Source organism: Panthera tigris, chromosome C2 (assembly GCF_018350195.1).
Source record: "Panthera tigris isolate Pti1 chromosome C2, P.tigris_Pti1_mat1.1, whole genome shotgun sequence".
Taxonomy (NCBI): domain Eukaryota; kingdom Metazoa; phylum Chordata; class Mammalia; order Carnivora; family Felidae; genus Panthera; species Panthera tigris.
In genome coordinates this window covers 40,497,146-40,524,623 of record NC_056668.1, presented here as the reverse complement: position 1 = coordinate 40,524,623, position 27,478 = coordinate 40,497,146, and the positions used below count along the sequence as shown (strand labels likewise).

At 36.9% G+C, this 27,478-nt stretch overlaps 1 protein-coding gene and 1 pseudogene across 7 annotated transcripts in view; one reads left to right on the top strand and one right to left on the bottom strand.

The window, feature by feature from the left end:
* Window positions 1-27,478, bottom strand: part of LOC122230492 (casein kinase 2 subunit alpha' interacting protein) — a 380,723-nt gene that overhangs the window by 309,604 nt on the left and 43,641 nt on the right. The window lies entirely within an intron of this gene.
* Window positions 192-1,084, top strand: LOC102965967 (annotated as a pseudogene).

The window sequence follows — 27,478 nt, the reverse complement described above, 5'->3', positions numbered from 1 at the left end:
GTGTATCAAATCAATATGCTACATCTTAAACTTACACAATCATATGTTAATTATATTACAATAAGAAATAAATTTTAAAAATTTAAATTTTATTTTCTAAAAAGTATAGCTTGGAATTATGGTGGGGCCTCTCTGCAAGACTAGATATCAGGATCCCTAATCCTTCACCATCCGAACCGAGAGGGAATCAAATGGCAGGCAAAAAAGCTGAGAAGCCAGATGCTAAGGAGAAGAAACCTGAAGCCAAGAAGGCTGATGCTGGTGGCAAGGTTAAGAATGGTAACCTCAAGGCTAAAACACCAAAGAAGGGGAAGCCCCACTGCAGCCGAAACCCTGTCCTAGTCAGAGGAATTGGCAGATATTCCCAATCGGCTATGTATTCGAGAAAGGCCATGCACAAGAGGAAGTATTCAGCAGCCAAATCCAGGATTGAAAAGAAAAAGAAGGAGAAGGTTCCTGCTATTGTCACAAAACCAGTTGGTGGCGACAATAATGGTGGTACCCGAGTGGTTAAACTTTGCAAAATGCTTAGGAAGGTGTTTGAAGATGAACCTCGGAAGCTGTTTGAGCCACGGCAAAAAAACCTTTCAGTCAGCATGTGAGGAAACTGTGAGCTAGCATCACTCCTGGGACCATTTTGGTCATCCTCACTGGGAGCCACAGAGGCAAGGGAGTGGTTTTCCTGAAGCAACTAAGCAGTGGCTTGCTACTTGTGACTGGACCTCTGTCCCTTAAAATCGAGTTCCTCTGTGTAGAACACACCAGAAATTTGTCATTGCCACCTCCACCAAAATTGCTATCAGCAGTGTGAAAATCCCCAAACACCTCATTGATGCTTACTTTAAGAAGAAAAAGCTGCGTAAACCCAGACACCAGGAAGGTGAGATCTTCAACACGGAGAAAGAGAAATACGAGATTACAGAGCAGCACAAGGTTGATCAGAAAGCTGTGGACTCGCAAATTCTGCCAAAAATCAAAGCCGTTCCTCAGCTTCAGGGCTACCTCCGCTCTGTGTTTGCTCTCACGAATGGAGTTTACCCTCACAAATTGGTGTTCTAAATTTCTTATAAAGAACCTAATTAAATAACGGATCCATCAAAAAAAAAAAAAAGTATAGCTTGAACCAAAAGTCAAAATAGGGATATCTACTTCTACCCATTGAAAATTACCAGTTTACTTCATCCATCTTACCATGGGTGGCTGACAAATGAAAAACCATGTATTCCCATCCCTGCTCTCAGCCATATAAATTTCACAAATTTACAATTGAAAAAGCAGATTTGCATGATGAAACTGTACTAAGCATACTTAAATAAAGCTTACCACAAAACAGAAATAAAGACAATATGTTCCTCCAAGTAGAGAAAGATAAAGACCGTGTCATAAGATGAGCAAACATTCTTCCTCCAATATTCAAATATTCTTCCTCCAATCATAAACATAAGGTGAGTCATTCCTCTAGGAGAAAAATAACGGTCCAGAAGGATAATCCAAATGCCATCCAATTCTAGGGAATGAGCAGGAAGCTTTCCCCCCTAAGGAAGGTAAAAACTGAGGTGCCTTGGTGGCTCAGTCGGTTAAGCATCCGACTTCGGCTCAGGTCACGATCTCATGGTCCCTGAGTTTGAGCCCCGCGTCGGGCTCTGTGCTGACAGCTCAGAGCCTGGAGCCTGCTTCGGATTCTGTGTCTCCCTCTCTCTCTCTCTCTCTCTCTCTCTGCTCTTCCCCCGTTCATGCTCTCTCTCTGTCTCAAAAATAAATAAACATTAAAAAAAAGAAGGTAAAAACTGACTCCTCTAGTGAACTTTTTAATTTCATTCACAATGGATTCTTAAAATAGACACACACAGAAATCCAGACTATTTATTCTATATAGTCAAAATGATCAATACATTATTTATGATTTATTCATTTTTCTTAATTCTGATAAAACCATTACTTATCCAAAAATAAAATGAGTATTTACCTAATTGTTTATGACTAATTTCTTTTTCATACCAAACTTTTTACTTCAAGTTTATTTTTTATATACAGAACACATTATGCTACCCTTTCTCTCGGGGTATTCTTCTAACAGTGTTGTCAAATAGAAATCTGTGCAAGCCATACATGTAAGTTCAAATTTTATAATCACCACATTAAAAAGCTTAACAGAAACATGTAAAAATGAGTTTAAAATTTTATTTAACCCAATCTTTCTAAAATATTGTCATTTCAACATTTAACCAATATGAAATTAATATTTAACAAAATATTTCATTCTTTTTTCACACTGTTGAAGTGTCCAGACTAGGTCTAAGATGGAGGTACTCATGCCAAGCTGCACATCAGCAAACTAAAACTAAATGTCTGTGATCAGCTCTCTCATGAAAGGATGGCCTATGTCTACCGATCAGCACTGGCTCGCTCAGCACAAATCACCTGACCAGCTTCAAAATTCCCTTTGCTCTATATAAGCACATGCCCAGTGTAACTTTCTTGTTTCTGCTCACTTTGCTCTATAAAACCCTCTCAGTTTGTACAACTCTCTGAAGCTCCTCTCTGTTTTCTAGACTGCCTGCTTCCCAATTCATGCATCACTAAATAAAAGTCAACTAGATCTGAAATTTTCTTTTAACAATACCCAGTCTTTGAAATCTGGAATGTATTATATACTCACAAAACATCTCATTACAGACTCTATAGATTCATCTGCAATACTTAGCATGTAGTTAATTTTTTTTTAATGTTTAATTTTTTTAAAACAGAGTGCAAGACGCAGAGGGGCAGAGGGAGAGGGATACACAAAATCTGAAGCAGGCTCCAGGCTCTGAGCTGGATGAGGGACTCAAATCCACGAACTGTGAAATTATGACCTGAGCCAAAGTCGGACACTTAACTGACTGAGCCACACTGGCTCCCCACTAGCATGTATTTAGATTTAATAAACCTACAATAAAAAAAGGACATTCATATACCTAAGTTTTCCAAAAAAACAAAAAATATTTCAATAAGTGCATCAAGTATCAGTTTTGAAATTAAAATTAAATTACAATTAAAATAAATTAAAAATTCAGGTCTTTATTCATACAATACACATTCCAAGTTCTTAATAGTTACAAGGGGTGGGGCACCTGGGTGGCTCAGTTGGTTGAGCGTCCGACTTCAGCTCAGGTCATGATCTCACCACTCGTGAGTTCAAGCCCCACATCGAGTTCAAGCCCCACATCGGGCTCTGAGCTGACAGCTTGGAGCCTGGAGCCTGCTTCGGATCCTGTGTCTCCCTCTCTCTCTGCCCCTAACCCACCCTCATTCTGTCTCTGTCTCTCTCAAAAATAAATAAACATTAAAAAAATCTTTTTTAAATAAAAAAAATAGTTACATGGGGTTAGTTGCTGTAGTATCAAACAAGGACGTCTAGAGAATCCATATCGACTTAGTGTCTGAGTAGAGATTCAGTGTTCACAATATACTTAGCTTTTTTTTTTTTTTTTTCAACGTTTATTTATTTTTGGGACAGAGAGAGACAGAGCATGAACGGGGGAAGGGGCAGAGAAAGAGGGAGACACAGAATCGGAAACAGGCTCCAGGCTCTGAGCCATCAGCCCAGAGCCTGACACGGGGCTCGAACTTATGGACCCCGAGATCGTGACCTGGCTGAAGTCGGACGCTTAACCGACTGCGCCACCCAGGCGCCCCAATATACTTAGCTTAAGAAAACTCATAGTTGAGGCTGGTAAGAATTTGATTATTTAGGAGAGACAAAGTATAAGTGATGTTGATACATGATTAATGGATGATAGATAGATAGATAGATAGATAGATGATAGAGTAAAATGTACAGTACATTTCATGTCACTTAAAACATCTGGAATTAGAGAAAGCATGATGGCTTGCTTTTGCTTCAGAACTAGGACTGTTTTGAGATTTGTTCTGAGCACCCCCCACACACAAAAAGTTAACATTGAAAATTAAAACACATTTAATTAACGTTAAAACACATTTTTAATATGACTTCATTCTCTGTTTTCCTCATTGGTTTGAATAAAGAGAAAATTTTCATTCTTCTCATTCATTTAAAAATGAGTGATAATTTTAAATATAAAATATAAATATATTCAATTGCATCACATAAGGAAACTTGCCATAGATAATTTAGGGTAACAAAAACCTGTTTTCCCATACTATACCACAAACACTTCTGGGTTTTTTTGTTTGTTGTTTTGTTTTGTTTTTTCCCTCCCCTCTACCACAAACATTTGTAATTTTGTAACATTAAATATGTCTTGCTTCATCAGCAGTGAAAATGGGAAATAGCTTCATTTTTGAAGACAACATGAACATTTTATTCCATTGCTATTTGTTTTGCTCCATCTCTCTGAACACAACAAAAGTATTTTATAGATGAGTAATCTTAGGCACCAAAGTCAAGCATTTATCGCCACAGTTCATACAACAAGCCACCACTGTGCTAACAACTCATTGTGAAGTTGACTTCTTGTCCATAAAGCCAGGAAATAATCAACGGCAGCATTTGCCAATAATTAAATTCATACTTAGGTTTCACATGTTTCAATAATGAGATGGGAGACTAGGCATAACAATAAAATGAGTAAACTTATAGGAAACAATTTATATTGAACCTGAAAAGACAAGTTTAGAGGTAGTAAACAATATCTATAATCTCATGAACAGTCTTTCTGAAGATTTATTGAACAGGTTTTTTTTCTTTCTGAGAATTTATTGTCAATCAGATAGCCACAAAAGACAAGTTCTTTAAAGGGCTTCAGTGGCAGGAGAGTTTCATGAATGGACCAATGGTTCATACTGCAACAAATCAAAGGGAAGGCCTGGGCTTCTGTAACTAGAGATCTTTATAAATGTCAGACTCCTGGTGATCTCAAGTATGGGTCTGATTTTCACACACCTCCATTGATTTCTACATGTGCTACAAAGGAACAGACCCTTTTCATTTATAGGAATAATTTGCTATATAAAAGAAAACCCTCCCAATTTTAGAAATATGCAGGGGTGGGTCATCTCCAGGATATTCTAAACATTGAAATTTGATTAAAGTTACTGCCCAAATGCAGTTTTCATGATTTCCATTTACAGAGCTTATTTTTTTTTAGATCGGTGAACCACATTTTCCCATGAAATAAAATGAACACCCATATGTTTTTAGTCATTTTGTGACAAAATTTGGATTCTTTCTCTTAAAGACTTTGGAGTTTGATTTATTGACCTAGGCTAGATAGGATTTCTTAACTACTGTTGGGTAAAAGGCTTCTTGTGACACACAATGGTCCTAATTCAGGCTCAGATAATGGCCCTAGGACAGCTAAAAATACATCACCCTGATGCATTTGTTACGGAAGTTGGATATTATCAATGCTTGTATAACTGTTCCTGTAGTAAAGGAAGATTTAAATTTTTATTGTTTCATGTTATAAGTGACCAATAAAATGAATAACATACATCCCATTATACAATTGGAGACAAGACCACTGACTTTTCTAGAAAATAGAACAAAAATACAAATATGAAAAAAGAACCTAAAGGCAACAAAACAAAATGATCTTGTAACCAAGTAACTTGCTCCTTCAATTATATTCAACTTCTATGTAGCTTTGCACATGTGTGCTACAATTTGCCCTAGGAATAATTTTTATCACTCACATTCTGCTAAATAAGCTAGTTTTTTTTTTTGTTTTTTGGTTGTCGTTTTTTCTATTTGCCTCACTGTAGTGTAAATGCCTAACAATTAGTTTTGATTGTAATGTAAGGACATTAAATTGTTGATGCCCAGGCATTGACTTCAAAGCCATCCATCTCAAATAAACATATTGTCAGCTACTATGCAGTGAGAAAAAGAGGCAGGCAGTCCCACTTAGGAAGTTCCCCTTTTAGAAAGCTTTGGGTGACCTAGATAACTGACTGCCAGAGTGACCCTGCTTCTCCCTTCCCATGCTTTAATTCTTGCTCTTATGTTTTAAATTCACCAACAGCAAACCCAAAAAAACCCTAGGAATCCCGCCTTTGATCCCAATAAAGGCAGAATTCTAGATCCTTGAATGAGCACCCTGTCTCTACCTGAGGCCTTGCTGTGTGGCCATGAGCACATGGTGTACCCTGCAGGATTTTTGAGTAATAAGCCTCGTTTCATCAAAGTTCTCTGCCGATGGCTGCTGAGCTGCGTCTCGCAGTTTGGAGAATCACAAGAGCCAGTCCAGCCACAGCACTGGCGCCGGTCAGAGAAACATCTGTGGGGCTCACCACAAACTGTACGGGCCAAATGAGTGCTCCAGGCATTGCTAGCCAATAGCATCACTATTGATAGACTGAGACCGACACAAAACACTCACTTTTCTGCAATTTGGTGTTGAGAGCACTTAGAAAATACATTTTAATGTTTAGAGCAAAGTTTTCATTTGTACCTGGCTACCTAGACATTTTTTTGCCCCAATTCCTGAAATGACAGAAAGAAATCATTTTCTCATGTAACAGAGACAACCTACTTAGCTACTTAGAACAACATGCTTTTGCCTTAGCCAATCCTCATTCTGGGCAACTAATTTGAATAGCTAGTTAATTTCTGCAAGCAGCATCTTCTATTTTCTCAGAAAATGAGGGGAAGCCTAGGTTGGAAGAGGAGGAACGGGAGAGAAAGACAGGCAAATACAGAAATAGAGTGGATAACTGCTGAGGCATGGCTAATCAGAAAGGACACTCCATGCATATTATGGACCCATTGTGATAATAAAATTGGAATAAAATTGCCTACCCAAACCACTTGAGACACTCTGCATCTTTAATTTTTAAAGTTATGAAGACACTTGACACAGAAGGGGATCAATTATCATGAGTTTGCGTGCAAATACTTACTTAAGCAAGGCAGTGGGTCAGAGTCAGTAGGAAAATTGCAGGCTTGCAGCCACGTAATGGCAACTAATTACACTATTCCAGGGCCCCTTTCCAATGGTCTCAGTTGGCATTAATGGTTATGGCTGATTTATTCTGAATCACTTTCAGGGGTCTGAAGTTATGATAAATTTATGTATTTGGTAAAGAAAACTGCTTCTGATAATGAATCCACCAAAACAATAAAACAAAAAGGAGTCCTCCAGTTAACTTGTTAGGTGCTCAAATCTTTGAGATGAATAGTTTGGCACATTTTAATCATGGAACGGGGCGTCTGGCTTAGTATATAGGCAGCTCCCAGATCACAATAACCCCTCTTACAATGGGCAACCTTGAACATACACATTTTGGGAAATAAAAATTTAGACTGTCTCCCTGTATGGAACATTAATAGAGTGCTTTATTTCATGTAAAATAAAGTAAATAAGGAGCTTCTCTTTGTGGTAATAGTTTTAAGGGTCCGTTCAGACACTGACTTGGTTTCAGATTATCAAGACAAATTCAATTTTTTGTTGTTGTTATACTATGAGATTAATCAGCTGATTTAATAGAAAAGTCTTTACACTTCTTCTTTGTTCCATTGCCACAAAATCTGGAGAGATTACCATTTCTGTAAGGTCAAGTCTGAGAAAAAAACAACAACAAATTGGTCTGGTAGACAAGAAAACTGAATTTCATTCCCAAGTCCATTAAATGAGCAGTCAGACATGCAGTGAACAGTAAAAATAAGCAATCTCCATTTACTGTCTTTATTCCTTTAAGGAAAAACTCACATCCCTCTAACCCTGTTGCCTATGCAAAAACTACCTAGCTAGATGCAACGTATTTTTCTCTTTCGATCTGTTAGTAATATGCCCATTAAGAAGTGAATTTAGTACTGGTAAATAAATTGCTTTTTCTTTCTGTTCTATTGAATGTAATGTTTTAATGTGTATTTAAAATTAATCATTACATATAAAAGTAATTCCATTCCACGGTATTTCCCTGAATCTCTTCCAAAGTATATCACCTTTACAGTAAATAAGCTTTGCTTGTGGGGAAAAAAATCCTCTTAACCATTAAAAAGAAAAAAGTATATGTTCTCAGCCTGCATGGCCACCTGTGTCACCACCTACACTGTGGGTGGACATGATATGCTGACCTCAATCAGATGCAGTAACCATGTCACCAAAAACAAGAAGAGATTACAGTGAATACTACACATGCCACCAAGAAGCTAATCAAATTTTAATGTCAGCTCCTCATTTTGCTAGCTTGAATTCTTAAAAACATAAAATATATATATTCCCATGTTTAGCATAATTAACATTACATGAAATGCATAAATGTGCATTCAGAGCCTCCCTTCCTTTTCCTACCTTTGCTGAAATGCCCACTTTATTTCTTCCTGAAATTTACAATCTATTTGAATTAGAAGAAGAGTGTTGGCACAATGCTGGGTAATACCTGGCTCGATGTTGAGTAAATGGGTCCACACTGGCATCCTTGAATGCACACACTTTGAAGAGGCAGGACTGAAAACTACCCCCCTCTATTGATACGTGGATCAATATGGTTAGTAGATGTAGTAGTTTTTCCTTCTTCCATCCTCTTTGTGGTCTGCTTGGGGGTAGGAGGCTATTAGCAGTGGAGTAGGAACTAACAGCATTACATGCTACAAAGAGCAATTGCCTGAGCAATTTTCCTAAGCCAGAGCCAAAGCAAAGCAATGTAATTCTCCCCCTCGCCTCTCTGTCAGCCACATGAGAGTGGAGCTGCACGGTGATCTCCACAGGGCAAATTCCGTGACAGAAACTGACTTCTGTGGCCAATTGCATGGCGGCATGGGTCTGTCTTAAGTAGGAATTTAAATATTGAATACTATGTACAGTTTTTTCTTTTCTTTTCTGGGGCTATCAAAAATAAAAACTTTAATAACACAGGTGTGTTTCCTTGACTTCTTTGGAAGAAAATACCTTCTAGCTAAAAAAAGATGCACAGTGTTATTTGAAAATATTAGTATTATCATTATCATTTGGTATTTTAATATCATTTGGTATTTTAATATCAAGTCCAGTGAGACAGTGGCCAAAAGTTCCATTTTAAGATTGTTCAAACTTATATCTTTCAGCTAATATATGTACAAAATATTCCTTGAGATCTGACCATTCAATGTAGAGTGTCTCTTTCCCCCTTTTAGAATGTCACATATTTCAAAACACTGTCTCTTCACATCTAAAGAGATAAGAGGCAAATAAAATGGAAAAGTTCAACTGCCAGATAAACCTTCTGTAGGCAACATTTAAAGAATCTGTTCTTCCCATATCCCAGGCCTGAAAATATAAGTAGATTGTATTCATTCAATCTAAAGGTTCAAAGCGCATGTAATCAATGTTCATTAAACAAGTAACTACCTGTACTTAACTTTCTTCTTCCAGTTCTAGCTTTGGATAGAATTTTACTGTTTCAATTTCAAATTCAAAGCTATGCAATTGTGATAGCCATTTATTTTGTACTTTTATATTGGTATTTTAATACCTTATTTAGGCTTATTTTCTTCTATTTAAATTTTTACATGTAATATAAAAAGTGATGATTTTTTCAAAAAGAAACAGTCTTCAAATAAAGTCACAATAAGGCAAAGGCTACAGTTGAGCAATCAATGAGATTGAAACACTATTTATTGCTCATTTTATGAAATCATAGAATCATCAATTCAGGAGATAATCTTAGAGATCATCTAATATAGCTCTCCTCATTTTCTAGAAGAAAAAGAAAAAATAATAAAAAAGTAAGGTTCAGAGGAAATAGGTGATTTGCTTATGACCGCATGACTAGTAGATGGCCAAGATGACACCAGACTGCTTCATTCCTGAAATATTGTTACTCTACAAGCTCCCTGAGAGAATAAAGATTAAAATAGAGTAGTAATTACAAGATAAATAGATAAATAGGTATTTAGGACCAACTAAACCAGGAAGGTGTCAAATAAAGGAAAAGTGCCTGAAAATGGTTAGTTTGGTAAGAATCCCAACAGGAAACAGATGACACACTCAAATTGGGATAATTGGATAATAAATGAAGTATTTACCAAGCTGTGGGCCAGATACAAAAAAGTCATAAAAGCTAGGCCAGAGTCCAGGCTAGAAAATCTGAGCTATTCCTATTCCTAGACCAAAACTGAGGAAGAAAGTGTGGCTCCAGGAAGCCAAAGCAAGGGTCCTCTAAGGAGGGCTACAAGGACAGGAGCTCTGACCTGTGGTCAAAGGACAGAGCTAAGGAGAAGTGATCCTGCAGGGAGGGAAGCAGGGGATTGAACTCACTGATGTCTCTCCCCACCGTCTGATCTCTTGCAGCAGACTACTTGCAGTAAGTTACCAGAGGGGAAGAGGACCTCTTGATATATGATCTATGTAGATCAGTCTCCCCGGACAGAGAGAAGAGTAGGAAGGGCAAAGTGAGGATCCAAAAAGGTACATTAAGGCATGCAGGTAAAATGTGAACAAAGAAAGAAATGACAGATAAAGAGCTTAAAAAAATCAATTGTAAAATTAGGAGCAAAAAAGTATTTACTCAAGCAAGGGGAGAATAGTGTAGAATGAGAAAGTTGTATGGGAGAATTAATAGACAGTAAGTTCAGGTTTTGGGAAAGAGGAAAAGAAGAGTTAATGGAGAGGAAGAGGGAAAGTTGAGGGCAAGAGAGAGAAGGTTGATGATGCGATGGGTATAAACATATTAAAGTGTAAAGAAAAAAATCATTTTTTCGTGTAAACCTGTTCTAGCCTGGGCTAGAGAGAAGTTTCTTTTTTTAAGTTTATTTATTTATTTTGAGAGAGAGACAGCAAGCAGAGGAGGACAGAGAGAGAGGGAGAAAGAGAATCCCATGTAGGCTCTATGCTGTCAGCAGGGAGCCCGACACAGGACTTGATCCCATCAACTGTGAGATCATGACCGAAGTCAAAACCAAGAGTCGGACACTTAACCGACTGAGCAACCTGGGTGCCCCAGAGAGAAGTTTCTATCAGACTGTTCTGCTCTAACAATTATACAGTATTAAATATACAGGCTTTAGGTGAATATTGAGAATTTCCAAATGACCTTAGCTGATGAAATATGTTCACTCCACCTAAAATCCTTTTCCTTTCCTTGCTTGGCATAAAAGACTCTTGCAGCATGTTGTTTGGTGTTAACTTTGCTCCCTTTCTAAGCATTCTCATTTGCCTGTGCTGCTTCTATCTACTACCAGCCCCCCATCCTTCCTGAACAGTCATCTGTGTGCATCTTCATCAAGACTGTCCCTTACAGATGCCGTCAACGTACTAAACCTATCCCTGGTCTACCATTTTCCTTCTGATACTGCTCTGTCTTGCTTCTGGTTATTTAGGATTTGATTTCTTCCACAGGAACCCTCAAGCTATACAGAAAACAAGAAAAATACACCAAGTATATGGGACTTATCTCCCAATATAATCAGGAAATAAAAGAATTTCCTTCCCTTTGCTGGGAGTGTCCTTATGTTTCTTGGCCCCTACCACATATCCATAGCTTTTCTTTTTCTTTCACCCACAAGCATTATTTCCAACTTTTCTCCAGAATTCTTTGCCAATCAAAAGATAGACTTTCTTTGCTAAGACGTTTACCAACTTGGAATGAAATATTTTGTGCTTATAATTTAATTTAGGATTATGCTATCATTGACCTAGAGTTTTTATTTTCTTTTGAGATTTCATTGGCCTCTGGAAGTCTCAATCCCTGCATCTATAAAAGATAAATAATAATAGCGTCTTCCTCATAAGTTGTTAAAATGATATGAGATAATCCATGTAAAGTGCTGATTACAGCACAGCAAATAATAAAAGCTCTTTAAATGTTAACTGTTATTATTATTACTCCGTAAATGGCTGTCCATGACGGGCAAATGATTTACTGCAAAGAATGGTAATGTAGCAGCTAAGGGGTCAAAGCTCCTCTCCCAAGGATAAAGATGAAAGAAAAATGCCACCCCCATTAGAATCCCTTGGTATCAATGATTAAGATCATCTCTAATGACAAGCTAGTCTTTTTCTCAGAAATGGCACATATTTATCCCCATCAATCAGATTAGCCACTCTAGAATAAAGTTACATTTTTTTCATGGTGACCTTATTTTTCCATAGCTTGTGTTTAATGAATCATATTTGGGGCATTCAACTTAATCTTGAAAAAACTAATAGAAATATTGCAGAGCATAGTTGTATAGACATTTTGAAAATCTTTGATAAATAGCTTTGTAAATGGATCCTCACATGCATGATAGTACTAGAAAGACCTCTGTGCTAGAAGAACACAATCTAAGGAAGAATATAGGCCAGCTGACTGAAATGAAAAATATGATCTGAGGCTGAAATAGAATTAATGGAACCATACAAAACCACCCAAATTAAAACCACCACCAGATTATTCCTGAGATGGTTAGTATATATGGTGAAATAATTAAATATGATCCTTTAGTTTTTAATTGGTTTATAATTGAAAAAAAGAAAAGTAACCTAACAAATACCTTGTACCCACTCTCAGATTTAATAAACATGTTTTCACATTTTCTTTAGGTAATTGTGGAAAGACATAAAACAGTAAAGGTTTGATCCAAGTTCTTCTTGTGTGTGCAGCCTAATTCATTCTATTCCATGCCATCCCCATTACATTCTAGACAAACTGAAAGGTATACTTTCCAACAATGTTTTTACACTTTTTACACACAAACGTATAATATGTTGTGCGTGTCTATGTACAACATATATTATTCTTAATATTCAAATTTTTGAATAATAGGCCTTGTATTGTATGAGTTCTTAAGAGTTTGTCTTTTTCTCTCAACATTTTCCTGCTTATTTTCTTTATTCATTGTGACTGCTGAATATAAAATTATCCACTTCTAATAATGGATATTTTTTTAAATTTTTTTATATAAACAATGTCGCATTGAATGCCCTTGTACATATTTTCTTGTGCACATATGCAACAGTTTTTCTGAAGTAAATACAGCACTTAGAAGTGGAACGCTGGATCCTGATCAACTTAACCAGATATTGCCAAATCATTCTGAAAACTTGCTGTATCAATTTATACAACCACTACCGAAATACAAGGGTCCCCTTTATTCCATATCCTCACCAGCGCGTGGTATGGACAAAATTTCTTAAATGTTTATTGTTCTGGTGAATGCAAAATCAATTTTTTGTTTAGATTTTATATAAAAGCCAAAATTAAAACAAATTTTAAAGTGAATGCCTTTTAAGCAGTAAATTCCAGGATTATGAATTTGAAGTATCTTACTAAATTTCCATGTAACCCATTTCGTATCTGTGTAGACTGTTACCATGTGTGACATCCACAGTGAATTGCGCAAAGAGTAAGTGAAACGGCAGATTCCCTTTCTTTCCAAAGCAAAGAACAAGGTTTGTTCCATCTCATTTTCCTCAGACTCAAAATTACCTAAACCCTTGAAAAAAAAGCTCACTTAACTATAAATGAGCCTTGAAAGTTAATTTACACTTTCTAGATAGGAACATTCTTAGAAATCCTGTTTTCTTCTCCTTCTTCTCCCCTTCTGTCCCACACCTTCTTCTTTTCCTTTTCCTCCTGTTTGACACTTTTTTCTTCCCTTAAGAAAAGCCTATTTAAATACACTCAGTTGTAAAGTTGGACTGGTTAGCCACTTCTTAAACGTGGCAAAGATTACAACTTCCCACACAGGTTTTGCATTTGAGTCTTTTCATTAATACAGCCAGCAGGATTTGAGGATTTCATTAACTCTTCATTAGGAGTTAGACAATTCTAATAAACCTATCTTTCTTCTATAAGGCTAACTTACCCAGTTGTTTTATTTCCATTACAGTAATGTTAAAATCTGTTCTCAATAAAATTTTCTGCAAAAAGTACCTTTGTTCCTAAAGTTAGTCTCTAGAAGATATTTATTTTTTTCTTAATGAAATGAAACTTTCTGCAAGATCCCACATACCAGCAAGAACTGTATAAACTAAGGGTTATTAACTAAGGGGTTACTACTTCATTGTTATTATTGATATTCAAGTATGTATATGGTCATATTTTTATTTAAATAATGACAGTTTGCTGGAGTCAGTCTTATTTTCAAAATTATAAAAAGAATTTAAGCTCTTGTGAAATAATCAAAATATAGCTTTTTAAATATACAGTCTATGTTACTTTATAAGACTCTATATCTGACTTTTATGACTGATATTTTAATGATTTGTTAAAAAGCAAATAGTATACTTGTGCCTGGGTGGCTCAGTCGGTTAAGCGTCCAACTTCAGCTCAGGTCATGATCTCGTGGTCTATGAGTTTGAGCCCCGCATCAGGCTCTGTGCTGACAGCTCAGAGCCTGGAGCCTGCTTCAGATTCTGTGTCTCCTCTCTCTCTGCCCCTCCCCAACTCATGTGTGTGTGTGTGTGTGTGTGTGTGTGTGTGTGTCTGTCTGTCTCTTTCTCTCAAAGATAAACATTAAAAAAAAAACCTAAATAAATAAATAAACTGTTTTGCCTAAATTTCAAGGCCATCAATAATTTAACCCAACCCATTTGTACTGATTGATCTTGTTATTTCTGTATCCACACTCTACACCTCCACCAAATTTCTTATCAATTTCTTATCTTTGTTCATCAAAAACGTTTGATATGTTTTCCCTCTGCATCATGGACCTACTATAACTTTTACATCAACACTTTTACATTCATTTCCTATTGCTGATACAACAAAGTACCACAAATTTAGCGGCTTAGAACAATACAAATGTCTTATCTTACAGTGTCATAGGTTAGAAGTCCAATACAGGTCTCACAGGGCTAAAATCAAGGTGTCATGGGGCCTGTGTTCATTTTCCAGGTTTTAGAGGTCACCCTTATTCACTGGCTTATGGCCTGCTTCTGTCATCTTCAAAGCCAGCAATGTTACATTTTTCTCACCATTCTTCCATAGTCATATCTCCCCATCTCCTACCAATGCTATGGTGGCATCTCCAATTTTAATGACTCATGTAATCAGTTTGACTTTACCCAGGGCAATCACCTCATCTCAAGGTCCTTAACTTATGCACAACTGCAAAGTCCCTTTTGCCATGTACGGTGATACATTCATTGGTTCCGGGGATTAGCACACAGAAATCTTTGGGAACCATCATTCTGCCTGCCACAATTTTCATCTTTTCCTGCCACCTAACAAAGTTTACTTCTTTCCACAGAGAATAAGAGCATGCACTGAGTTGTTCAGACTGAAAAATTTCACTCAATTCAACTTCCTATTTTACAAGTAAGTCCAAGAGTCTCATTGCTGCCAAATGACAGATTATTAGCAAATATTTGTTAAATGCTAAATGAAGTAGGGGTGCCTGGGTGGCTTAGTGGGTTAAGCATCCAATTTCAGCTCAAGTCATGATTTCACGGTTTGTGGGTTCGAACCCTGCGTCGCAGGGCAGAGCCTGGAGACTGCTTCAGATTCTGTGTCTCCCTCTCTCTCTGCTCCTCCCCCACTTTTGCTCTGTCTGTCTCTCAAAAATAAATAAACATAAAAAAAAAAATTTAGGGGCAACTGGGTGGCTCAGTCAAGCCTCCGACTACTGCGCTCAGGTCATGATCTCATGGTCAGTGAGTTCGAGTATCATGTTGGGCTCTGTGCTGACGATCAGGGCCTAGAGCCTGCTTTGGATTCTGTGTCTCCCTCTCTCTCTTCCCATCCCTCGCTCACACCCTGTCTGTCTCTCAAAAATAAATAAACATTAAAAAAAATTTTTTTTAATGTTTAAGGCTAAATGAAGTTACTTGCCTTTCTAGGCCCAGTTCAGATAATAACACTGTTATGAAGCATCACGTAATTATGTCAGCTTAAATTAATTTCTCAACCAAACTTTCTCTAGCATTTATTATCTGACCACTAATTTGTATTCTATCATTTATTTTATACAAGGACAAAAAACAAATATTACTTTTCTACTCTTAGAACTATATTTATTATGTTTCATTTTTAATTTCTATTATATGATCATGTTTTAGACTTTTCCCTTTATTTCATTTTTCAATTATTCATTCCACTGTGCATTCTCCATATTTTATGTGCCACATTTCATTAGCCTGGGTCAGTTCTGTGCCTAAAGGCAAGATCTGTTCCTTAGTTTATTTTCCTTCTCAACTCACCTTGGTAATTCTCCTTGCCAAAAAACGCACTAAGGCAGGGGGAAAGCATAGAGACAGATTTTCCATGCTTTCTCTACTTTTCCAGCATTTCTGACCGTAGCTGGTGTGGCAACTCAGCTTGGATTAGCACCCTGGGCCTAACTGTCTTGAATTTATGAAGAAGTATGAAGCCCCACATAAGTCTCAGGACTATGTGTCACTTTATTTTTTCTACCAGGAAGAATAAGTTTCACTCTTCACTGCCAGGCCAGTGTCCAGAGCATTCCCTACATATAGTAAGCACTTCATAAACATTTATCAAATGAATAATTGAAAGGATGAATGAAAGACTGACATAAAAATTAGACTCTGAGTTAGTGTGTCTAATTTTTCAATGCAGGAGTGGAGTAGGTAGGTAAATTTGGTTACCCTATTTTTCTCAACCCACTTTGGATACTATTTCCTGGAAATCCCATGCATTAGGGATAATATATTTTTTTAGGATATACATGTGATTTTTTCAAATGTCAAAAGCCAATACATTGTCTTCTAAAAATGTTAAGGAAAAACCCAAGACAACCATTTTGGCTCAAGAATTAAGTAGTAAAGTCTTGTGTAACAGAATTCAAAGTAACAGAATTATTCCAGAAGTATTTCAAAAATGCTTTTAGTCCTTATGCTATTTTTAAAGAATGCCTCCCTCTAAAACGACTTTATTGAAAAACACCACATCTTATGAAGTTAGTATTTCATTACACTTTTTTGTATGTCTTTCTTCTCTCCCAGATCTTGAACTCCTTGGTGTGTTTGACATATCTTTGTATCCTTAGAACCTAGGACAGTTTCTATTTCTTTTTTAAAAATGTAAATAAATGGATGAGTATGCATCCTACTTGGTATCCTTTTTTCCTCAGATATCTGTCAAACATTAATGTGTGCAGGAGGAGGAGCCAAGATGGTGGAACAGCATGGAAGTTTCTTTTGTGTCTCGTGTGCATGCAATACAGCCAGAACAACACTAAACCATCCTGCACACCTAGAAAACTGATCTGAGGATTAACACAACAATCTGCACAACCTGAACCACAGAACTCAGCAGGTACACAGCGCTAGAGGTGAACTTGGGGAGCGAGTAGCTGCAGAGGGCAGGGAGGGCAGAGAGAGGATGGAGATGGGGAGTGTGGGATACAGAAAAAGCATCCCCCCGAAAGCAGCTGGAGAGAAAGTGGAAAAGTATAAACAGTCGCAGGGACTGAACTAAAAGGGAAGAAAGGAGAAAAGAGAAAAGAGAGGGTTTAAATTCCATTAAGACTGTAAACAAGGGCAGTGCAAAGGCTGTAACTCCGTAGCTTGATACCTGGTGGTGCTCTGGTGGGAAGGACAAATCCCCAGAAGCAGAGTAAAGTCCGGAGGTCTTTGGGCCACACAGGGAGAGCCGGTTCCCCTGCTGGGAGGACACCTGGTAGACGCTGTGTGACTCCCCCAAAGGCAAAGGCGCCAGTGGACCCAGGAGAACAACCACATTCACTGGTGCTAGAACAAGGTCGCTGGGGGTGAAGCCTGGTGCCAGATGTATGTTGAGATTTACCATAATCCCTGAAATGCTGCTGCTACATGATCGCGTGAACTTTTTCTGGGGCGGGCTGGCATCCAGCCACAGTCTCCAAGCGTCGGAAGTAGCACGGTCCAGCGAACATTCCTGGGTGTGGCCGGCACCCGGCCATTGTTCAGTGAGACCCTCCCGCAGAGGGGCAGAATGGGTCAAAGCCACAGCCCCTCAGAAATAAAGGGTCAGGAAAAGAAGCCGCATGTGAGATAAAACTCAGGAGGGTGGTTCTGCCTAGAGCTTGGTCACAGACAGTGTAAAAGCAGTGAGTGGACGGAAGCCAAAGACAAAGTGAGGGTGCACGATTGCTGATCGGAGAGAGCAGAGTTCTGATACTAGAGACTGGTAGCTGGGTGACGCCATTTTTACCGCTCCTGCGTGTGTGTGCACACACCTACAAGCACCAGAACAATCCACCCCAGTAGGCTAGAAGCGCCATCTAGTGGAGAAAGGAGCTGTTACACTAAGCCCCGCCCAACTGAGCCAACCTCAGTCTTCAAGAACACAGGTCTCTCTGCCTGCTTAGTTTATGGACTATGAAGCACTTCATAGTTTGACTTCTAGGGGAAAACGAAGTGGTATCAGTCATACTTCAGTCTGTTCACTAGTCCATCTATTCAATTTCCTTTCTTTTTTTTTTCTTTTTTCTCTTTTCTGTTCTTTTTCTTGAATACAGAAAGAGAAAAAAAAATTCATTTTTATTTTCAATTTTTAATAAAAATATTTTTCTTTAATTTTTTTCTACTATATTTTTTACTTTGGTGTAAATTTTTTCAAATTCTATTTTACTTCCATCATTTCACTTTATTCTACTTCAGTGTTCTCATTTTTTCAAACTTTCAAACAATTTCCCTTTTTTTATCTTTCCCCCTTTTTCTCTAATCTATCAAGCCCCTTTCAACACCCAGACCAAAACACACCTAGGATTTAGCATCATTTGATTTTGTGTGTGCTTGTGTTTTTAATTTTTTAATTTTAATATTTTTCAATTTTTATTTTTTTACCTCATTAATTCCTTTTCTCCCTTCAAAGTGATGAAATGAAGGAATTCACCCCAAAAGAAAGAGCAGAAAGATATGACAGCCAGGGACTTAACCAACACAGATACAAGCAAGATGTCTGAACCAGAATTTAGAATCACGATAATAAGAATACTAACTGGAGTCAAAAATAGATTAGAATCCCTGTCTGCAGAGATAAAAGATGTAAAAGCTAGTCAGGTTGAAATACCAAATGCTATAACTGAGCTGCAATCTCAAATGAATGACATGGCAGCAAGGATGAGGCAGAACAGAGAATCAGTGAAATAGAGGACAGACTTATGGAGAATAATGAAGCAGAAAAAAAGAGGGAGATTAAGGCAAAAGAGCATGATTTAAGAATTAGAGACATCAGTGACTCATTAAAAAGGAACAACATCAGAATCATAGGGGTCCCAGAGGAGGAAGAGAGAGAAATAGGGGTAGAAGGGTTATATGAGCAACTCATAGCATAAAACTTTTCTAACCTGGGAAAAGACACAGACCTCAAAATCCAGGAAGCACAGAGGACTCCCATTAGATTCAACAAAAACCAACCATCAACAAGGCATGTCACAGTCAAATTCACAAAATACTCAAGCAAGGAATGAATCATGAAAGCAGCAAGGGAAAAAAAGTCCTTAACCTACAAGGGAAGGCAGATCAGGTTTGCAGTAGACCTATCCACAGAAACTTGGCAGGCCAGAAAGGAGTGGCAGGATGTATTCAGTGTGCTGAATCAGAAAAATATGCGGCCAAGAATTCTTTATCCTGCAAGGCTGTCATTCAAAATAGAAGGAGAGATAAAAAGTTTCCCAGACAAACAAAAATTAAAGGAGTTTGTGACCACTAAACCAGCCCTGCAGGAAATTTTAAGGGCGAAAGATGAAAAAGCAAATAAATAAATAAATAAATACCAAAAGCAACAAAGACTTTTAGAAAGGACCAGAGAACACCACCAGAAACTCCAACTCTACAAGCAACATAATGGCAATAAATTTATATCTTTTAGTACTCACCCTAAACGTCAATGCTCTAAATGCTTCAATCAAAAGACACAGGGTAACAGAATGGATAAGAAAACAAGGTCCATCTATATACTGTTTACAAGAGACCCACTTTAGACCTAAAGACACCTTCAGATTGAAAGTAAGGGGATGGAGAACCATCTATCATGCTAATGGTCAACAAAAGAAAGCCAGAGTAGCCATACTTATATCAGACAATCTAGACTTTAAAATAAAGACTGTATGAAGAAATGAAGAAGGACATTATATCATAATTAAGGAGTCTATCCACCACGAAGACCTAACAATTGTAAACATTTATGTGCCAAATGTGAGAGCACCTAAATATATAAATCAATTAATCACAAGCATAAAGAAACTGATTGATAATAATACCGTAATAGTAGGGGACTTCAACCCCCACTTACAACAATGGATAGATCATCTAATCAAAAAATCAACAAGGAAACAATGGCTTTGAATGACACACTAGACCAGACGAACTTAACAGATATATTCAGAACATTTCATCCTAAAGTAGCAAAATATACATTCTTCTCCAGTGCACATGGAACATTCTCCAGAACTGGGACACATACTAGGACACAAATCAGCCCTCAACAAGTACAAAAAGATTGAGATCATACCATGCATATTTTCAGACCACAACACTATGAAACTCGAAATCAACCACAAGAAAAAATGTGGAAAGGTAACAAATACTTGGAGACTAAAGAACATCCTACTAAAGAATGAGTGGGCTAACCAAGAGTTTAAAGAGGAAATTAAAAAGTTCATGGGAGCCGGGGTGCCTGGGTGGCTCAGTCAGTAAAGCGTCTGACTTCGGCTCAGGTCATGATCTTGCGGTATGTGAGTTCAAGTCCCGCATCGGGCTCTGTGCTGACAGCTCAGCCTGGAGCCTGCTTCAGATTCTGTGTCCCACCCCCTCTCTGCCCCTCCCATGCTCATGCTCTATCTGTCTCTGTCTATCAATAATAAATAAATGTTGAAAAAAATTTTATAAAAAAAAATAAAAAATAAAATAAAATAAAAAAGTTCATGGAAGCCAATGAATATGATAACACCACAACCCGAAACCTCTGGGACACAGGAAAGGCAGTCATAAGAGGAGAGTATATAGCAATCCAGGCCTTTCTAAAGAAGGAAGAAAGATCCCAGACTCACAACCTAAACTTACACCTTAAAGAGCTGGAAAAAGAACAGCAAATAAAACCCAAAACCAGAAGAAGGCAGGAAATAATAAAGATTAGAGCAGAAATTAAAGCTATTGAAACCAAGAAAACAGTAGAACAGACCAATGAAACCAGAAGCTGGTTCTTTGAAAGAATTAACAAAATTGATAAACCACTAGCCAGTTTGATCAAAAAGAAAAAGGAAAGGACCCAAATAAATAAAATCAAGAATGAAAGAGGAGAGATCACAACCAACAGAGCAGAAATAAAAACAATAATAAGAGAATATTATGAACAATTATATGCCAATAAAATGGGCAATCTGGAAGAAATGGACAAATTCCTAGAAACATATACACTACCAAAACTGAAACAGGAAGAAATACAACATTTGAACAGACCCATAACTAGTAAAGAAATCAAATTAGTAATCAAAAATCTCCCAAAAAACAAGAGTCCAGGGCCAGATGGTTTTCCAGGGAAATTCTACCAAACATTTAAGAAAGAGTTAACACCTATGCTCTTGAAGCTGTTCCAAAAAATAGAAATGGAAGGAAAACTTCCAAACTCTTTCCATGAAGTCAGCATTACCCTGATTCCAAAACCTGACAGAGACCCCACTAAAAAGGAGAAATATAAACCAATTTCCCTGATGAACACGGATGCAAAAATCCTCAACAAGATATTAGCCAACCAGATCCAACAATACATTAAAAAAATTACTCACCACGACCAAGTGGGATTTATACCTGGGATGCAGGGCTGGTTCAATATCTGCAAAAAAAAAAAAAATGATGTGATTCATCACATCAATAAAAGAAAGGACAAGAACCATATGATCCTCTCAATAGATGCAGGGAAAGCATTTGACAAAATACAGCATCCTTCCTTGATAAAAACCCTCAAGAAAGTAGGGATAGAAGGGTCATACCTCAAGATCATAAAAGGCATATACAAAAGACCCAACTCTAATATCATCCTCAATGGGGAAAAACTGAGAGCTTCCCCACAAAGGTCAGGAACACAACAGGGATGTCCACTCTTGCCACTGTTATTCAACATAAGTATTGGAAGTCTTAGCCTCAGCAATCAGACAACACAAAGAAATAAAAGGCATCCAAATCAGCCAGGAGGAGGTCAAACTTTCACTCTTTGCAGATGACATGATACTCTGTATGAAAAGCCCAAAAGATTCCACCAAAAAACTGCTAGAACGGATTCATGAATTCAGCAAAGTTGCAGGATATAAAATCAATGCACAGAAATTGTTTGCATTCCTATACACTAACAATGAAGCAACAGAAAGAGAAATCAAGGAATCAATCCCATTTACAATTGCACCAAAACCCATAAAATACCTAGGAATAAATCTAACCAAAGAGCTGAAAAATCTATACCTGAAAACTATAGAAAGCTTATGAAAGAAGTTGAAGAAGACACAAAAAAATGGAAAAAGATTCAATGCTCCTGAATAGGAAGAACATATATTGTTAAAATGTCAATACCACCCAAAGCAATCTACATATTCAATGCAATCCCTATCAAAGTAACACCAGCATTCTTCACAGAGCTAGAACAAACAATCCTAAAATTTGTATGGAACCAGAAAAGACCCCAAATAGTCAAAGCAATCTTGAAAAAGAAAATCAAAGCAGGAGGCATCACAATCCCGAACTTCAAGCTATACTACAAAGCTGTAATCATCAAGACAGTATGGTACTGGTACAAGAACAGACACTCAGATCAATGGAACAGAATAGAGAACCCAGAAATGGACCCACAAATGTATGGCCAACTAATCTTTGACAAAACAGGAAAGAATATCCAATGGAATAAAGGCAGTCTCTTCAGCAAGTGGTGCTGGGAAAACTGGACAATGACATTCAGAAGAATGAACCTGGACCACTTTCTTATACCATACACAAAAATAAACTCAAAATGGATGAAAGACCTAAATATAAGGAAGCCATCAAAATCCTCCAGGAGAAAGCAGGCAAAAACCTCTTTGATCTTGGCTGCAGCAACTTCTTACTCAACACCTCTCCAGAGGCAAGGGAAACAAACACAAAAATGAACTACTGAGACCTCATCAAAATAAAAAGCTTCTGCACAGTGAAGGAAACAATCAGCAAAACTAAAAGGCAACTGATGGAATGGGAGAAGATATTTGCAAATGACATATCAGATAAAGGGTTTGTATCCAAAATCTACAAAGAACTTATCAAACTCAACACCCAAAAAAACAAATAATCCAGTGAAGAAATGGGCAAAAGACATGAATAGACACTTCTCCAAAGAAGACATCCAGATGGCCAACCGGCACATGAAAAAATGCTCCACATCACTCATCATCAGGGAAATACAAATCAAAATTACAATGAGTTACCACCTCACACCTGTCAGAATGACTAACATTAACAACTCAGGCAACAACAGATGTTGGCGAGGATGCGGAGAAAGAGGTTCTCTTTTGCACTGCTGGTGAGAATGCAAACTGGTGCAGCCACTCTGGAAAACAGTATGGAGGTTCCTCAAAAAATTAAAAATAGAACTACCCTACGACCCAGCAATTGCATTACTAGTTATTTATCCAAGGGATAGAGGTATGCTGTTCAAAGGGACACATGGACCCCAATGTTCATAGCAGCACTATCAACAATAGCCAAAGTATGGAAAGAGCCCAAATGTCCACTGATGGATGAATGGATAAAGAAGATGTGGTACATATATATACAATGGAATATTAGTCCGCAATCAAAAAGAATGAAATCTTGCTATTTGCAACTACATGGATGGAACTAGGGGGTATTATGCTAAGCGAAATTAGTCAGAGAAAGACAAATATCATATGACTTCACTCATATGAGGACTTGAACACACAGAACAGATGAACATAAGGGAAGGGAAGCAAAAATAATAGAAAAACAGGGAGGGGGACGAAACATAAGAGACTCTTAAATATGGAGAACAAACAGGATGTTACTGGAGAGGTTGTGGGAGGGGAGATGGGCTAAATGGTTAAGGGGCATTAAGGAATCTACTCCTGAAATCATTGTTGCACTATATGCTAATTTGGATGTAAATAAAAAATAAAATTTAAAATCAAACAAACAAAAAAACATTAATATGTGCAAAGGACTGAGAAAATGCATGTTTCCTGCCATCATGGAATAATAATGATAGCTCCAAATAAAGAATTATCTGTCTCCATATATAAGGCTCTTAGTTATAGACAAATCAAGATGTCCTTCCTAGTATCTCAAGACCTCATAATCAGATTAGCTTTCAATTTGCAATAATTAAATAAAGCCTCCTAGCCCTTGGATATGATATCTATGGTTTCTCTTCATATTCAAAATGCTGCATTCCTCTATTCTTAACAGTAAGCCTAGCTAGGTGGAAAGTGTTGCATAAGGAAAAAAGAAACATATATTTTGGCATATATAGCATTTAAAAATGTTTATTCCCGTATACACCTAGTTTATTTTGGAAAAAATTATCTAATTGATGCTTGGATTTAAATAATTTTTTATGTCATTATATTTTTGCATTTATATCGGTAGGGTACACTAGCATTATTATTCTTTACAACTTTAAGAGTTCAAGAACAGAGAAAAAGTATACTTTTCATCCTAGTTCACTGATGATGAAACAGGAGCATGAGCCATTTAAGTACCTTATTCTAAGTCATATAATTAGTCCCGATTAAAATCACTGTTGGAAATCAAAGCTGTTTGTTCAGTGGGTTCAACAATGAGCCATTCATTTTCCTTGGACTTTTGCATAAGTAATAGCAACTCAAGTTTAAGAACAATCCCAGTGGCCATAATATCTATATTCATTCTACATTAGAGGATTTAATTTTCTGTTTATGAATTCAGCATATTTCTCTGAATTGGATGAAGTTCAGTGTTTTATTATAGGAAATTGTATTTTTTCCTGTACGTTGTCAGGAAACAGTTACCCAATTTTACTAAGTTATAACAATGGTTCTTATCCAAAAAACTGTTAGAAGTCATGAAAATGAAATCAATTTACTGGCTCCACTCCCAGATTAAGGATTGCTTTATGAATAAATAATAGATGGCATCTAAAAGGGGAATGGAAAGTTTATATATTATCATACTACTTCTTACTTTTCATATTTAGTAATGAAATGGTTATTATTTGGAATTGAGATGCCTCAAGTTGTGGTGATACTTTACTAACAACAACAACAACGACGACAAAAACCTAGGTATCATCACCATCATTTTAAATAATTAGAAAGCTAATTTTGTAAAATATAGATCTTCCTCAACCTATGATGAGGTTATAGCCCAATAAACCCTTCATAAATTAAAAATATCAGAAGTTGAAAATGCATTTAATACACTGAACCTATCAAACATCATAGTTTAGCCTAGCTACCTTAAAGGGGCTCAGAACACTTACATTAGCCTACTGTTGGCCAAAATTAACTAACACAAAGACTATTTTATCATAAAGTGTTGACTACCTCATGGAATTGACTGAATACTGTGCTGAGAGTGAAAACAAAATGGCGCTCTGGGTACAGAACTGTTCTAAATATATTGGTTGTTTACCCTCATGATCCCATGGCTGAGAAAGCTGCAGCTCGCTGCCTCATCCAGCATCACCAGAGAGCAGGGTACCCATATCACCAGCCCGGGAAAAAGTCCAAATGCAAAATTCAAAGTGTGGTTTCTACTAAATGTGTGTCACTTTCATACCAGCAGAAATTCAAAAAATCACAAGTCAAACACTGTCATAAGAAGGAAACATCTGTACTCATATCCACTGGCAATTTCAATATTTCATGAATATAGATACTATGACACATGTCTTTTACTTCATTCTCAATTTTTCTTCCCCAGCCTATTCCCATTTTATCTTTCTATTGATCACCTACAAAGTAAATATGCCCACTCAGAGGTTTGCTTGACAAACCCCCATCATATGTGAATTTTGTAGCATTGCATGAGGAATTAGCATTTTGGCCAAGTATTTTCTATCCTTATTCTTATTATTCTGTAGAACTGGATAAAATTAACAAAAGATTAATAATGGTACAAATATAACGTCATAAGTAGACTGTTACAAATGCAAGACAAAACATAAGAAATCAAAGGAGAAAAACTGACAAAATTAGAGATTTTGATTGAAAAAAAGGAACAAAATGAACAGGATTATCTTGACACACTTATAGCTAAAACATATTGCATTAGAAAGAAGAATAGGAACTGAGTGTAGCCCTCCTCTCTTTTCATCCCATAATCCTTAGCTAAATAATTTTATCTTCACGTGAGACTTCAATTCAAAACTATACTCCTTTAGGCAATGAATATTTCTCTACTACAAAGACCTCTTTTCTAGTTCCAAACACACTTATCAATGATCTATTTCATGCCTCCTCTTGCTTGTCTTAAAAATGTCACTGCCATGCATTTGATACATTGATAACATCCCTAACCCTTCCCTCTCCTTTACCTGCCACATCCAAATCCATCACTAACTTATTACTTGTTTTCTCTGAATTATTTCCTAAATTTATTCATTTCTCTCCATTTACAATTCACCACCCTATTCCAAGCCACCATCTCTGACAATATCCACCTAACTTTTCTAATTCTACTACTTCTCTCCTCTAACCCATTATCCACATGGCAGCCACACTGACCTTTTAAAGTGTAATAATAATAATAATAATAATAATAATAATAATGTTATGTTCCTGCCTAAAATCTTTCAGGAAAAAGACAAACATGATTTCCAGATCATGATCAAGCCACTAAGATAGCTCTCAAACCAAATCTAATATCATGCTTCTCCTTGCTCTCTCCTATCATAATCATCTCTCAGTACACATCCTCACTTATACTTCCTCCCACCACAGAATCTCTTTGTTCATGCTCTTTCTTCTAGTTAGACTGTTCTTACTCCCTTCTTCACCTCATCAGTTCTTGTTCATCCTTCAGAACTCAACCCTCTGCACTTTTATAGGTCAAATTACCCTCTTGGCAAGGTCAAATTGTCTGATCATATGTCCTAAAGATCTAGGCATGTCTCTTTTATTACACTTATTGTGTCACTGTTTTACCAATGTCTGTCTCCTTCAGTAGGCTGTGAACTTGAAAAGAACAAGAGGGCCTATGATTTTACTCATCATGATAATCCCAAGGTAAAGCGAGTGAATGCATATAGTAGATGTTCAAAAAATATTAGTTTAATATGACCACCAATTAAAAGTAATTAACTGCAATAAACAATTACAAAGGAAATTTTAAAGATAACACTACCTAAACAAAAACATGAAACACTTAGGGGTAAATTTAGCAAAGTAAGTGAAGAACCTATACACTAAAAACTAAAAAAAAAAAAAAAAAAAAAAAAAAAAAAAAAAAAAAAAATTATGAGGCAAAGTAAAAATGAAAAAAAGAAATGGAGACATGCCATTTTAATGGATTGGAAGATTCAGTATTGTTGAGGTGTTAATTCTCAAATTTATTTGTAGATTCAACTCAATCCCAATCAAAATTCCAATATACTTTTTTTTAAAGAAATTGGCGAGCTGATTTTAACAGTATAGAAATGTAAAAGATTTAGA